The 16,499-nt window shown below is 48.0% G+C and overlaps 1 pseudogene; it reads left to right on the top strand.

Annotated features, from left to right (window-relative positions):
- Positions 1-6,375: 6,375 nt before the first annotated feature.
- Positions 6,376-15,056, top strand: LOC113020734 (ubiquitin carboxyl-terminal hydrolase 42-like; annotated as a pseudogene).
- Positions 15,057-16,499: the final 1,443 nt, after the last annotated feature.

Genomic DNA, 16,499 nt, shown 5'->3' with positions numbered 1-16,499 from the left:
GAGAGTAGAGCCCTGTACACTTCACATTTCATCCTGCTGCTTCTATCGGCAGTCACATCAGCAGTGTACCCATGCCATAACATTGCCTACAGCCTGTTTGACAGATAATGTGGTATGCTTCACATCATGAGTGGTTTCTCACATTCTCCATATCTTTCTCTTCCCAAGTTAATCTTGGCTTCATAGCGCTCTTTTAGAAGTTTCCGGCCTTCAAGAATGAAAACATCCTCTAGGCATTATAGACTTCCACAATGATAATCTTACCTCAGTGTTCTTCACTTGTTTTGATGTTTTAAAGACTTTCTTCTTAACCTAAGGAATTCTGTACCACCCACTGTAGCCATTTCCAATGATCATTCAGGCCTTTTGGTGTTGTTGAGCTGGTCAGCACATTCAGTCTTTTTAAGAATGAAGCAGCTTGTGGGTTTGTTTGTTTTCTACCTCGACTGGTTTATATTTGTTATTCAGCCTAATTATGGCCTGGACAGTAGCGGTTTTAGACACGGGCGGTTGCCCGGGGCGGCATCGTGGTGGGGGGCGGCATCACGGGCATCGGTAAAAAAAAAATAAAAATAAAAATAAAAAATTGCTCGTACTCATGCTGCCCCGATGTCCAGTGGCGTGTCCAGTGGCGTGTCCAGCGGGGTGGCCTGGGGGGGCACAGGCCACCACCCCCAACCAGCCACCCCAAAGCTAAAACAATAAATGAAATATCAAATGTACGATTATGGTTTCACAGTGAAGCTCAGATATCCGAGGGTAAGTGAATGCAGCACCGGCTTCTGCACTATGCGCATCATGTTAGCAAAGGTAGGAGAGCCAAGCACGAAAGACAGCACCGCAGAAAACATTTTTTCGGCGAAAGATTAACAAGTTAACATAGCTGGACTAGCCATCGGACGTTTGCATGGTGGGCTGATGACTTATTTATTTATTTATTTATTTATTTATTTATTTATTTATTTGTAACGGCATGAACAATGAGAAGTGGTGGATTGACCAGATGCTGGTTATGTGTAAAAATAACTCAGTTGTTTGGTGGTGGCTATGGGAGAGCTTCCACAGAGGCAACAGGTGGATGAGGGAAGGTGAGGCAGGAGGAGAGACACGAGGCAGCCGCCGGTCCAAGTGTCAGGTGAACTGAACTTCAGGTAAGAAGTTATGACCTGCAGTCTATCTGGGTCTGATATAAACCAAGTTTAGGTGCAGTTTATTTTCGTTGTGCTGACTTTTTACAGTCAGTTACAATACCTCATACTGCCTGAGCTAGCATGAGGAGTTTCTATACAGCTGTTCGGTTGCTATGATGTTACTGATAGTGAACTTTGTTTTATTCATAAGGTTAGTTAGTAGAGTTGCCAACAGCTCCTTAAAAAATGGAATGGTCCCTCATTCAGAGAAAATATTATGTGTTTCGTATTGAGCTGAGAAGAGACGCAGTTTGTCCCGTACTTCAGCTAGGATGGAAAAAGACACAAAGCTGGAGTTATTCTGTCTTTACAGCTGCCTCTTCTATTGCTACTTCAATCATGAAACTGATCAATGATCAGCTGATGTCTCTCTTGTTTGTTTATCGCCCACTTTGCGCCAGAAACAGGAAACCAGCGGATGTCCCGGTAAACAACAGCAGCACGTTTAAGCTTGATCAGCTGTTGTTAGAATGTATTTAATATTAATTTCTAGTATCAGCTGATGTTTGCTGGAGGCACAGCTGTAAAAGCTGCTGGTCATGATGTCGGTTTGGATATGTGGTGAGAGGGAAACATGAGGATGAAACCAGGAGATGTCCTTACTGGATCATCAGAGCTGAACAGTGATGGAGAAACAGGTTTACCTTTTAGGCGACATGAATGAGTTGAAGGGAAGTTATGAACTGTTTCTGAGAGATAACACCAGGATCCTTTTTTAGGTAGCTGACAGCTGGTAACTGTGCAGGGGCGGCTCTAGCAAAGTGTTGCTAGGGGGGCCAGGTAGGGCATTAACAGGGAGAGGGGGGCACAAAGAAATACTTTTCTTATTATTCTCATTTAAAATATTTAGCTTTTATTAAATAATTATCTGAATCTTGCGAACAAAGTTTTTATCTGATGTAAAATGTATAGAAATCAAACATATACCAAAAAGACAGTGTATATCACTGTCACAACAGCACTTGTTTTCATTCAAAGTCTTTATGGCTTTAATACCTGGTGGGCCAGTCTGTAGTCAAAATGCCCAATTTTCTGTCCCAGTCCAGCCCTGCAGGTTAATACTGGCAGTGTCACCATGCCAGCTGACTGTATTTCATCATCAGCCAGTGTTGTTCTTTATACATTAATATTACCAAAGTTTACCATAAGGCAGCATAGAATGTATTTACGTGCTTTCAGGTTTTATTCAAATGTTAGTCTTTTCATTTGTTTCCCCACTTTTTTCCTATTTCAAAATCAAACACCAGTTTGTGAGAAGATTATCTTCTTTTTTTTAACAGGCATTGGTTTTGCATTGGCATTGGCTAATTTGCCAATTGTATGTTAAAAATGTTCGTATTTGAATATTCAAAAATGTTTTTGCCCAAAACATGTGCACTACATGTCAGTAAAAATACTATGCAAATATTGATGTCCTTGAATGCTGAGTAAACACTGACTGATTGTATCTCTTGTACTTTATCAACGCAGTATCTAAAAACTTTGCACCGTAGTGGTTAAAATCTCATTCTAATAAGAGTTAAAAGCGCATTTGGTTATTAGGTTTACAGGGTTATTGAATTATGGTTAACGGTTGGTAGAATTGTTTTTAACATTATCTGCCAATTACATCTGCCACCCTTCTCCAAATCTGTGCCCCTACCTGGCCCCCCCCCCCCCCCCCAACAAAAATTTTCTAGACACGCCACTGCCAACGTCAGCCAGCGCATATCCGGTTGTTCAATGATGACATGACGAATCCTACTTCCGGGCCTAAAGTAGTCTGCCTTTAATATGGCTTTTGTGTTGTTAACATGTTTAATGTTATGTATTTTCTTCTATTTAATCTCAAAAAGCTCCTAAAACAGTCAGTGATCATTGTTGACCTCCCTCGTCTTTTATTACCGCTAATCATTTATTTAAGCTCAGTTTTTAAAACCTTAGGATGTAACTACAGCCCAGCCCATGCAGCAGTATATGAATGACTGACCTCGTATTATGGATGGATTATCTCAGTTGTTCTCCTGGCTGAAGTTTGGTCCTTTTACAGCATCCTGCCATGCGATTACATTTGTTCCTGACCACCAAGAACACTCACGTTAACTTTTATCGAGTGGAAAAAAAGTTAGCTTGTTTATATTATGCTAACATAGCTGTGTCGCTAGCGGTCACGTAGCACATCATTATATACCAGCTAGCCCAACTTCAGTAACCCTACAAACGTCACTGCTGTTTAGTTTTCTGTCTTCATTTATGCTGGAAGTGATAACAGAGCTGTATGTTTTAATTTGTTTCCAAAACCCCACAGTCAGGACATGCTATATTGTATTTAGATCGAAGCTAGCGAGCTAACTCCCTGCTAACTTCTAACTCCGTTAAATGTCATAAATTCCGTTTTCATGGATGCCTGGATGTTAAACTCAATTGTTACACCTGGTAGAGCAGAACGCTGATCATTTTATTAAAGATGAAAGACTTTAGACAGTTTTTCAACTCTCAGTAATGCCATAGTGATCGTTTGATATATGGACCTGCAGCGGAGTTTAGGTCCAGACACGGCTAGTGACGTCAGACTGAACAACCGGATTGGGAATGGCATAGGCACCGATCAGTTTTCTATCGCCCATTTGCTGGGAGTAAGGACGCCCTTCGTTTGCGAGGTGCGCCTGCTTAGGGCTGGGTATCGTCACTGATTTCTAGAATCGATTCAATTCCGATTCACAAGGTCCAGGTGTAAGCGTCACAGCAGATGCTTTTGTGTCAAAGTAGCTGAAGATAAAACACAGAAAAACATGATGGTGATTTTCCTGGCCTGGAATTTTATAAAAATATTCTGCAGTACATCAAAAACGAAAGAAAACCATTAATCAACATATGAACATTACCTCTGATGTTACAGCGGTTTTATTAGAGACACGGTTAAGCGTTTTGCATTTTGAATAATTTTAAAAAGTTTAAATTTGTTCAGTATTGAACAGCAGAAATGAGGTTTTCTTTTCGAAAGAATGTAAAAGGGAAAAAAAACAGCAGCCGACAGCGCTGTAAACAACAGTAGATTTGTGCGTAACAAGCAAGAGATTAATGAAGAAAGGGAAACTGTTCTTGAAGTACAGAGAGAGAGAGAGAGAGAGAGCTGTGCATCGCGGTGGAAGCAAAACAGTAAAAGTCAGAGTGAATTCATGACGATGTTTATGTGTAGCGTTTGGATCTTCTTTTGCTGCTGGTTCGGTCAATACTGTTTGGAGAGAGATCAAACTAACAGCTTTAGAATCAGCGCATAAAGGGTGTGAACACAAAGCGCGGACCCGCCGACAGATCAGAATCAGCGAGCTGTCGGCTTTCAGCCCCGACTGTGAGAAAGGCGACATCTAACTGATTCTGATCCGCGGGTCGCGCTGTGTGTTTAAGTCTATGTGCAGAATCCGTGTACCTGCTCTCATTTACTGTCTTAACTCTTTGCTGGTTCTTGAAATTTTGTGAGATTTCACCTGAGATTCTGGCATTTTGGGCAAAATAAATTTATATTAAAAAATCGATTCAGGATTTTAATGAATCGATTTTACGTTATCCAAGCCAGAATCGATTTTAATCGATGAATCGATTATAAAAACCCACCCCTACGCCTGCTGCTTGCGGCGCAGAGAGGAGAGGGCGGGGCGGCGGGGGATTCTCTGGCTGGCTGGAGCAGCATCCAATAACCAACTCGCAAAATAAAACAAAATAAAAACAAACCAACAAACACGAAAACACCAGACATTATAATACAGACTTATAATTTGCACCGATGTTTTTTCGAAATGCTATACACGAAAAGTGAGCGCGAGAGCCCTCGGTGCACCTGCTTGCTGCTGAAGTCAAAGTAAACTTTATTGTCATCTCCGCTACAGTCCAGTATAAAGAGAGACGAGACGACGAGGCTCCAGTTACAGCAGTGCAAGTGTTCGCCCAGGGCGCCAAATAGGCTAGGACCGCCACTGGCTATCCGGTTGTTCAGTGATGACGTGACGAAATTTTTTGTTTGGTGGTCATCAGGATGTGAAGTATTTGGAGCATCTGGATCTGCGGCCCTTCATGTCTCAGTCCCACGGGGAGCCCCAGCTCTACAGGCTGTATGCTGTGCTGGTTCACTCTGGATTGAGTTGTCATGCTGGACACTATTTCTGCTATATTAAGGTACTGGCTGTGCCCGAATCTCTTTGAATGCTGCTGTTGCTTAGTACAAACAAACACACACCATAAACAACACATTTTAGCAGAAAACTGAATGCAAATGTCACGGGGTGAAACGGGACAAGTTATTTGGAGTTTTTACTGTGCATGTTTTGCGATGTTTTATCTGTTTAATATTTTAATATTGTATATTGGGTTTGTTTGTATGAGTTCTATTGCATGTTTTTATCTTATTTAATTGAACAACTGTCCTGTAAAGACTCCACCCTATCTGATTACTAACTTGATTTCACCTGAGAGGTACCAGAGAGGCCAATAAGAGGGCTGGGTAGACAACAGAAAGGAGCGCTTTTTGAGGACGAGTGAAGAAGGAAAACTTTGCTTTGAGGAGTTGCGCTCGAAGGCTAGAGGCTGAGCGCCTCGGCTTCGGGCTGGAGGCTCGAAGCGGAAGGGACGAGAGAGAGTGACCGGAGTGACTGAGAAGCCGAGCCAGAGATATGGAGAGAAGGCTTGGGCTGTAGAGCTGTGATTGACGGCTGCGCTTGAAGGCTAGAGGCTGAGGGCCTCGGCTTCGGGCTGGAGGCTCGAAATCGCCAGCGGGGAGTGACAACACCAGCGGGGAGAGCGGAGACAGCACCAGCGGAAGGCACGAGACGGCTGTGCCGATTTGCAGTTTTAAAGAAGCAGCGGGCGGAGTTGAGAGCTCTGCCCACCCGGGGTAAGTCTCTGACTTATCCCTTTTTATGAAATAAAACTGTCTAGAAGAATAGTGACTGCCGCTCCTCCCTTTCTCCAGCATATCGGGACGCGAATGCGGAAAGGAAGGAGAGGACTCCGCTGGGTTTCCCTTTTTATACTACTTCGCTGGATTTCTTAGCTCCCTGGGACTTTTAGGTCGTGGCGCAGGCCACTGGACTTTTAATGTTGTGTTTTATTGATTTTTATTGTGTTACCCCTTGGCCAAGGTTGTTTTAATTCATTTTACATTTTTAACTATTTAAATATAATAAATTATATTTTAATTATACAGATTTTATTCGTGTGCTTTCCCTTGGCGGCTCCACTGCTCTGTCCGTTTGGAGGAAGGTTTCCTTCCTTCGCACAAAACCCACTGTGGAAGTAAAACCAGCCTTCCGCCTCCGTTTACACAAACAGAGAAAAATACTTTGTATGCATTGAAAGAAAGAAAAAAAGACCCCTATATAACCATAAGATTCTTCTTTTTAGCTCAAATTCAATTCAGAAACTGAATCTGCTGTGTCACATCTCTCTCATTCTGTCTCACAGGCCAGCAATGGGCACTGGTTTCAGATGAATGACTCGTCCGTGTTAGTCAGTGACATTAGGACCGTCCTAAACCAGCAGGCATATGTCCTCTTCTACATCAAGTGAGTAAACATCGGTATTTTTAAACATTCTAGGCTTATTCCTTCAGTAGAACTTTTCCCATCATTATTTAATAATGTAGACATGTTTATTCCCACTTTTCTTGTAGAAAATGTATTATTATAACCTAATTTTATAATGTTGATGCTTTGTCATGGTTAATATTCTTTTTTCCATGTGATCAGGTGCACAGATGTGAAAAAAACTGGGGACTACAGCCACTTGAACCATAACGCTGGCATATCTGGTCAGTCATCTCCCCGGCCGGTGGTGATCCCACGCACCATCGCCACCATGCATCACAACAGTGTTGGCTTCATAGGCCCCCAGCTGCCACCACACATGAACAAGGTACTTCCTCACCTGAGGGTACTGATAATGTTGTTGTTTTGTTAAACCCAGTGTTTCTGTTCTAAAAACCTGTTGTTGTGACTTCTTGTTCCTTCAGAGTTCTCTTCAGCGGCAGTGCGGTGGGGAAACCAAACCATGGACTAGCTTCTTCCGCTTCCTCTGCTTCCATCTCCCACTCAGTAAGCCGGCCCACAATGATTCCAGAGAGCGACAAACAACAGAAGCTTTCATTTTCAGTTGGGCTAAGCAAACCAATTTGCCCATCTGCTTCTTCCTCCTCTTACTGCAAGCCGTCCTCCGCCAGCAGTTCCTCCAGCTCTTTGTCCTCCTCCAGCTCTTTGTCCTCCTCACAGTCTACCTCAGACGTCCAACCAGACGTTCGTTTTATTCCGCGTCCACTAAACCAAGTCAGCGGCATGCCTTTCATCCTGCTGCTAATGAAAGCCAGGATTTCTCCACTCCTGTCACAAGGGCTAAAACTCCATCTGAACCCCTGCCTCACTGTACAGAATCCTCCGCTGTTAGCGCTTCACCCTCAGCTACTGAGGGTCCACTAAACCAAGTCAGCGGCATGCCTTTCAGTAATGGGGATCAGAACCCTGTAGGAAACGGGGCGTCCTTCCTGGTGCCGTACAGCCAAGAGTCTTCAGAGGAATCAGACCAAGAGAACTGTGGCACTCTGGATAACGGCAGTTCATCCAAGTCTCATCCTAATGAAAATAAAGACACAGGAAATGTCTTTGGCGGTTTTGGGAGAATTATCAATGGGAAGTCAGGAGTGAACCATAATGGCAATGGATTAAATGGACAAACGTATGGAGACTTCAAATCCAGCCACAATGGTCATCACAAAGTGAATGGACACAGCGGCCCTGACAAGGTAAATCTTGTCTTTATTTTTATAATGTGTGGCAGAGGTGTGGTCCAGGGCGCAGCTGCAGGGGAGGAGTGGTGCAGTGAGCTCAACGGGGCGGTGCTGGTGAGAACAGCTGATGGCGATTTGGACTGATGGTGGTTTTCCTTCCTTTTATATAGTGAGGTGGAGAGGAGCGGAGGAGGAAGACGCTGCGGGAACCGACCGCTGTCAGACGGTGTTCTGTTATAATTCCGTGGACACTCTCAATAAATGTGGAATCTGATGATAACAACCTGTGTGTGGGTGTATCTGTGCATAGCCTACGTCACAAGTGGTGCCGAAACCCAGGAGCCTGCCGGTGTGGGGATGTCCGACCCGCAGGCTGCGCCGCCCGCCCAGCCTTTGCAGCTTCTGGCGCAGATGCTGGCGGAGATGGCGAAGATGAGCCACGACCATGCGGCAGCCCAGCGAGCTCACCTGGCTGCGCTGCAGGAGCAGACGGACCGGCAGACTCTGGTTCTGGAGCGGCTGGTTGGCGCCGCTGCCCCGCCGAAGTCCCCGCCGCTGTCGGTGGTGGTGCCCCGGATGGGGGACGGGGACGACCCCCAGGTCTTTCTGGAGACTTTTCGTGCCACGGCGGAGGCCTGCCAGTGGCCGCAGGTGGAGTGGGCTCCGCGTTTGCTTCCTCTGCTGTCGGGGGAGGCTCGGACGGCGGCCCTGAGTCTGCCGCCGGCCTCGAGGGGCAGCTTCCAGGACGTGAGCCGGGTGGTGGTGGACAGGTTGGGGCTCACCGCTGAAGATCACCGCCGGCGGTTCCGGGCCTGTCGGTTGGCTGCGGCGGATCGGCCGTTTGCTTGGGCCCGGAAGCTGCATGACGCGGCCGTACGCTGGCTGCAGCCGGGATCATCAGAGGGCGAGACGCTGCCTGCGGAGACGGCGAGATGGGTCAGGTGCCACCGTCCCGCGAGTCTGGAGGTGGCGGTTACGTTGGCGGAGGACCACCTTGCCGCTAGAGCGGGGGAGCCCGGGGACAGCGGCCGGAGGCCGAACAGACAAGCCCCGGTGCCGGCACCAAGGCGCCGGGTGCCTGCACTAGGGCAGGCAGAGCGGGCGCCGGCGCTGAGCCCCACTAATCCTTTTGCTGCGTTTGTGCCTTCCCAGGGATCGGACATGAGCAGTGCTGCCCCTGAGCCACGGAGAACAGCACAGATGCCGGGGCAGGAGTGCTGGAAGTGCGGACAGCCGGGACACCTGAGGAGGGACTGTCCTCTGATGGAGGTGGGGCAGGTGTTCCACGTTGCCGGTGCTCCAGCGCCCTCTCCCGGTCCGGGAGGGACATACAGCATTCCGGTAAGGACTCGAGGGGGTATACGCCATGCTTTGGTGGACACAGGCTGCACGCAGACCCTCGTGCACCAAGGTTTGGTTCGCCCCGGGGCATTGCTGGAGGCAGAATGGGTGGAGGTGAAGTGTGTTCATGGTGATGTTCACAGGTATCCCATAGTGCCGCTGTTATTAAAGTATAAGGGCAAAACGCATAGAGTAACGGCTGCGGTTAGCCCGCGCCTGTCGCATCCCCTAATTCTGGGCACGAATTGGCCGGGGTTTCATCATCTGTTGGGACAGTACGCGGGGGTGCGATCACGACCGTTAGTAGCATGTAGCGTCTGCGCGGCGCTCAGCGGTGACGCGGGGCCGTCCGACACTGACTCTGGGGAGGGGGAGACGGCGGGTCCTTCACGGGAAGCCCCGCCGGCTCCGGAAGTTCCCCCCACGGGCGATTTCCCACTGGAGCAGGTGGTGACACACACCCAGCTGTTGGTGCCGCAGGGCCGCCGGGAAACGATTTTCCAGGCGGCTCATTATAACCCCATGGCAGGGCATATGGGATACGAAAAAACTCTGGAGCGAATAACGGCCCAATTTTATTGGCCGGGCATCCGAGCGGATGTGCGCCGCTGGTGCGCGTCCTGCCCGGACTGCCAACTTGTTAATCAGCCGGCCATACCAAAAGCGCCTTTGCGTCCGCTTCCACTCATAGAGGTCCCGTTCGAGCGCATTGGCATGGACCTCATCGGGCCGTTTCACCGGAGTGCACGCGGCTACCGCTTTGTGTTAGTCCTGGTGGATTATGCAACGTGGTACCCGGAAGCAGTCCCGCTGCGCACCATCTCTGCAAAGAGTGGTGTTTCAGGTCATCTCCCGAGTCGGAATCCTGAAAGAGATACTGACTGACCAGGGCACGTCGTTTATGTCTCGTACACTGCGGGAACTGTACGAATTACTGGACATTAAATCTATTCGGACCAGCGTCTACCACCCTCAGACGGACGGGCTGGTGGAGCGGCTGAATAAGACTTTGAAGTCTATGATTCGTAAGTTCATTAACGAGGATGAACACAATTGGGACCGCTGGCTAGACCCTCTGTTATTCGCAGTGCGGGAGGTGCCCCAGGCCTCCACGGGATTTTCTCCCTTTGAACTGCTGTTCGGCAGGAGGCCACGTGGGGTGCTCGACCTGATTAAAGAAAGCTGGGAGGACGGTCCGAGCCCCGCCAAGAATGAGATTCAGTACGTGCTGGACCTGAGAGCGAAACTCCACACTTTGGGGAGGTTGTCACGGGAGAATTTGCTCCAGGCTCAGCAGCGTCAGCAGCGCCTGTATAACAGAGGGGCTAGACTCAGGCAATTTTCACCGGGAGACAAAGTGCTTGTGTTACTCCCTTCCTCCAGCTCAAAGTTGCTCGCCAAGTGGCAAGGGCCCTTTGTGGTCACACGGCGTGTCGGGGACGTTGACTATGAGGTCGCTCGGTCGGACAGGGGTGGGGCCACGCAGATTTATCACCTCAATCTCCTTAAAAAGTGGAGAGAGGTTGAATCCGCGTCGCTGGTGAGCCTGGTTAAGGAGAGAGATGAGTTGGGGCCGGAGGTGCCAAATTCCGTCATCCCCGCCTCCCTCCCTTGTGATGACCATCTCACACAGGCCCAGAGAGCGGACGTTGTCGCGTTACAACAGCGTTTTGCTGACGTGTTCTCCCCCCTGCCCGGCCGGACGTCTGTCATTGAGCATCATTTTGTAACGCAGCCTGGCGTGACGGTGCGTTCACGGCCCTACAGGCTTCCTGAGCATAAACGGCAAATTGTGCAGATGGAATTGGCTGAAATGCTGAGAATGGGAGTGATCGAAGAGTCGCACAGCGCCTGGTGTAGCCCCATCGTTCTGGTGGTGAAGAAGGATGGGTCTATACGGTTCTGTGTCGACTATCGCAAGGTGAATGAAGTGTCACGTTTTGATGCTTATCCCATGCCCCGGGTCGACGAGCTCCTGGATCGGCTGGGCACGGCCCGTTTTTTCACGACACTGGACTTAACCAAGGGCTACTGGCAGATTCCCTTGTCTGCCGAGTCCAAGGCGAAAACGGCCTTCTCCACTCTGTATGGGTTGTACCAGTTCGTTACGCTTCCGTTCGGCTTGTTCGGGGCCCCTGCCACTTTCCAGCGCCTCATGGACCGGGTGCTGCGCCCGCACGCTGCGTATGCTGCAGCTTACTTGGATGACGTGATCATCCATAGCGACACCTGGGCGAAGCATGTGCAGCGGGTGGCCGCGGTCCTGGAGTCCCTGAGGAGGGCGGGGCTCACGGCCAACCCGAAGAAGTGTGCGGTTGGACGGAGGGAGGTACAGTATCTGGGGTACCACTTGGGGGGCGGGCAGGTGCGTCCACAGGTGGAAAAGACGGCGGCTATCGCATCCTGCCCGCACCCAAGACTAAAAAGGAGGTGAGACGATTTCTGGGGCTGGCAGGTTACTATCGCCGGTTCGTGCCAGGGTTTGCGCAGCTGACCAGCCCCTTAACCGATCTTACCCGGAAGGGTGCTCCAGATCTGTTTCAGTGGATGGGGCCGTGCCAGGCGGCGTTTGTGCAGGTGAAAAAGTCTCTCTGTGGGGAGCCGCTGCTTCACACTCCTAACTTTTCCCTCCCTTTTGTTCTGCAGACTGACGCCTCGAACAGGGGGCTGGGGGCCGTTTTGTCCCAGTAGGTGCGGGGGGCCGACCGTCCCATTCTTTACATCAGCCGGAAGCTGGCAGAGCGTGAAAGACGGGAAAGCACCGTGGAGAAGGAGTGCTTGGCTATCCGGTGGGCGGTCGACTCCGTTCGCTATTACTTTCTGGGGCGCTCATTCACCCTCTGCTCGGACCACGCCCCGCTGCAGTGGCTCCACCGCATGAAAGATGCCAACGCCCGGATCACCCGGTAGTATCTGGCTTTACAGCCCTTTAAGTTCAAGGTGGTCCATAGGCCGGGGGTGCAGATGGCGGTGGCCGATTTCCTCTCTCGCTCGCGGGGGGGGGAGTAGGTTCGGCCGGAAGGCTCCCCGGCCTCAGTCGGGCGGTGGGGGTATGTGGCGGAGGTGTGGTCCGGGGCGCGGCTGCAGGGGAGGAGTGGTGCAGTGAGCTCAACGGGGCGGTGCTGGTGAGAACAGCTGATGGCGATTTGGACTGATGGTGGTTTTCCTTCCTTTTATATAGTGAGGTGGAGAGGAGTGGAGGAGGAAGACGCTGCGGGAACCGACCGCTGTCAGACGGTGTTCTGTTATAATTCCGTGGACACTCTCAATAAATGTGGAATCTGATGATAACAACCTGTGTGTGGGTGTATCTGTGCATAGCCTACGTCACATAATGCTTGTCTGTTTGGGTTTTTGTTTGTTTTTCTTAAAGGGACATATTATTAATATTTCTTTTATTTATTTTGGGCACATCAGATCTCTGGCAGTAATCATGGCAGTTTGACGTCTACGGCTCCTGTTGCTAATGGAATAGGCAGAGACCATAGCCAACCAAAGTAAGCCTAACACTGAACTAAAAAAAACTTATTGCTCTGCTGTCCATTTTATGCATTTAAATTTTTAAGTTTAGAGGAGTGATCTTAAAACTGTGCAGACTTTCCTCTCTGCCAGTGTGACAAAGCATTGCTCATATTGCTTTTGTATTTTATTTTTCCAGCAAAGATGCCTCATCCCAGGCTAGTTCTTCTCAGAGCATTCATCCTGCTGCTAATGAAAGCCAGGATTTCTCCACTCCTGTCACAAGGGCTAAAACTCCATCTGAACCCCTGCCTCACTGTACAGAATCCTCCGCCGTTAGCGCTTCACCCTCAGCTACTGCTACAACTACCCCTTCTGTTGCAGCTAAAGAATCTGCTTCCGCTCTTTCTTCTTCTGGGCAAGATGGCAACCCTGCAGCCTTACCCCCTCAGCCGGGCTGCTCTCAAAGCACCAGTGGGGCTTCTGCAGCTCCACAGGAAGTTAGCGTAAGCAAGGATGAAGCCAAGGATCTACCACAAGATAAATGTGCAACAACAGGGACTGAAGGACGTAAGGATACTAAGGAGCAGTATCAGTCCAAGCCTAGTTCTAGTTGCAATGAAAAACGATCTTCCCGAGACAGGCAAAGACTGTACTCTAGCTCTAGATCGTCACCAGTACAGACGGGACTACAAGGAAGGAAATTTCTCACCTTCTACAGCACCAGAAACAAACAAGTTCAAGGGCTCCCCGCCACGGGCTCGCCTTTCCTCTCCAGACAAAGAGGATCAAAATCGCAAGAGGACTCTCAGCAAAGACAGGGACGACAGCTCTGATGCCCGCCACACTAAAAAACACAAAAAGAGTAAGAAAAAGAAGAAATCAAAGGATAAAGACAGACACCGTGAGAGTGGGTGAGTATTGCCATCTTTCTCTCGATCCTTTAATGAAAACAGAAGGAAATGTGTTTGTTTTAAGCTAGATTTTGTTTGAAAATAATATGGGGTTAAAGCTCACTATCAGTATTATTATTTTCTTAAAAACGTAAAGAATTTTCATCATTTTATTGATAATGGGTCACTTTTTCTGTCTTAGGCTGGCTGTAAAGCTTGATCTCGGTTTTGTTAAACAATGTCATTGGTTCTCTATCATCCCGTAGAAGTTCTGACGGAGATTCAGACAGAGCTGCGGAAATGAAGAAGAAAAAGAAGAGACATCGGGACAGCGATCCCGACCTGCACAGCCCAGACGCAGCTCGGAGCCACAGAAGCAGAGAGGAAGGGGAGAGCTGCAAGCGACACCACTCTGACAGAGACTTTGAACATGACAATGGCTTTCCACCGGAAAAACGTCGCTGCACAGACTACGCTGACGGCAGCGTAGTTCATGTTAATGGGAATGGATCTCTGAGGGACTATCCCACAAGCTCCAAGCCCAGCGGCAGTGCGGTGGGGAAACCAAACCATGGACTAGCTTCTTCTGCTTCCTCTGCTTCCATCTCCCACTCAGTAAGCAGCGAGGAAGGGGAGAGCCGCAAGCGACACCACTTTGACAGAGACTTTGAACATGACAGTGGCTTTCCACCGGAAAAACGTCGCTGCACAGACTACGCTGACGGCAGAGGTGGCCATCTACTACATTCCAATCAAACCACACCGGCAAACGGTTCAAGTTACGGCCATCTCAATGGACAGCCAGGTATTCATTTATTCTCCAAAATCACAGGAATGCTGAATTAAATGGTGCTGACAAGTTAGTCCAATTTTAAAGCATCAAACCCTGTTTTGTAGGTTACAGCGAAATCAGCGGCAGTGGATTTCCCAGTGACCTGAAACACTGACTCTGTGAGTGGATGTCTTTTTAAATGGTCAGCGTTGATGTAGCTACTAATACTTTCTCTTCACTAAGACCTCATCTTTGTCATTTCAGATCCATCAACCGAATTTTAACAACAGCAGAGGAATGACATCAACTTTTTTGACGTGGTGCTTCTTCATTAGGAATAATATTGTATCTTTACCTTAAGTAAAGTGTTTTAAAATTTAAACTATCCCCCTTTCTTTCTTTTTTTTTCTTTTGTTTTCTCAAATGGGCTTATTTATTTGCCGTAATTTCTCCTAGCTATCGGTTAAAGAAACGGTGTTGAACATTTATGATGAAGAATATTAATATATACCGTAATTGTCGGGCTATGCCGCTACTTTTTGCACAAGCTTTGAACCCTGCGGCTTTTAGTCAGCTGCGGCTTTTCTATAGATTGTCCAGGATTTTTGTGATATCGTAAGACGATTTGTTTTGTTTGTTCCGCTGTTGTACGGCACTACGTTGCCTGGCGGAAGGGCATGTAATCAGACACACAGTATCGGGGTTCAAGAGTGGTATGTTGGTCACATGTCCATCCGCCAGGCAACATAGTGCCGTACAAGTAGCGCGAAAAACAAACTTCAAAGTAGCGCTACGCGTTCAGCAGGAGTCGTGGATGACGAGCGGCAATAAACTTGCGAAAAGCAAGTTATGCTCAACTCCACCGGTGGATTCTGACAGCGTGGAAAAGTGTGAAAACATCCACGATCACCAACGGATTTCGAAGGGCTGCACTGCTGCATGATGGAGAGGAGGACACCGCCACGGCCCTTCTGAGGGTGTTCGACTCTGACACTGACAACGAGGATTTATTTGGTTTTGAAAGTGACAACGAAGGAAAGAAGCTGAGAGTGGATGACGAAGCCATCCTGAGCCTGTTCGTTTCCAACACTGGAGAAGAGGACTTTGGTGGTTTTAATGCGCAGGAAGATGGTGGTGAATGACTGACTTTTCTTGAGCCTAAAAGGTAGTCCGAATCTATTTTTCTGGTGTGCTGTAGGTTATTGTTATGTACTACATTTGTTACTCATTTATGAAGCACAGTACATGTTTCGTACTTGTAATTACCGCTACTTTTACATATACCTAAAAAGTTGTGCAAATATGTACCCATAACTTGTTTTTCAAAATATTAATAAAAGTGATGTCTCCAAACAGCCATCTCTTTCCTGACAATTCCCTTTGTGCATGTTCTCTTACATATGATAAGTCAACATTGAAACACCTGTGGCTTTTAGTCAGTGCGGCTAATGTATGTACAAAACAGGATTTTCCCCTGATTTTAGCTTGTGCGGCTAATATTCAGGTGCGCTTTGTAGTCCGGGAAATACGGTACTTGTATGAACACAAAGCCTGGAGCTTAAACATCTCAACTGCTGCACACTCCACAACTGCTGTGTGTGTGTGTGTGTGTGGCGGGGGGGGGCAGAGGGAGTGTTCGCCCAGGGCGCCAAACAGGCTAGGACCGCCACTGGGTCTGGACCTCAAATTGAGAGTTTCAGTGAACAACCACCAAATGCAAATTTAAAATTTTGAATCAGTTCTAGATCTTTTATCTGCTTAATTTGTCCTCAAAATAAATAAATATTAAAAGAAAGAAAGAAAAAAAGAAAAGGAGGGAATGGGCTTCACAGTGCTATGAAAACTGGTTACCAGTCAATTGCTCAATTACTTTCAAGCATGTGACAATGAAGGCTTGTGTATAAAAATGGCTGTAATTACGCAGCACTTCATGTAAAAACCTTTGTACAACCTTTTGAATTAAAGCTGAAAGTCACATCTGGAGTTTGGTAATGTACAGAGGTAAAACTACAAAACACGTCATTAACAACATGCTTATGGACCTAACTGTATGCGTCTAAACTGTGTAGTGCCTCAGGCTATACATACTGTAG

This window comes from Astatotilapia calliptera, chromosome 1 (assembly GCF_900246225.1).
Source record: "Astatotilapia calliptera chromosome 1, fAstCal1.2, whole genome shotgun sequence".
Lineage (NCBI taxonomy): Eukaryota > Metazoa > Chordata > Actinopteri > Cichliformes > Cichlidae > Astatotilapia > Astatotilapia calliptera.
Note: the sequence above shows the minus strand (reverse complement) of the source record. Positions and strands in the feature narration are given on the sequence as shown.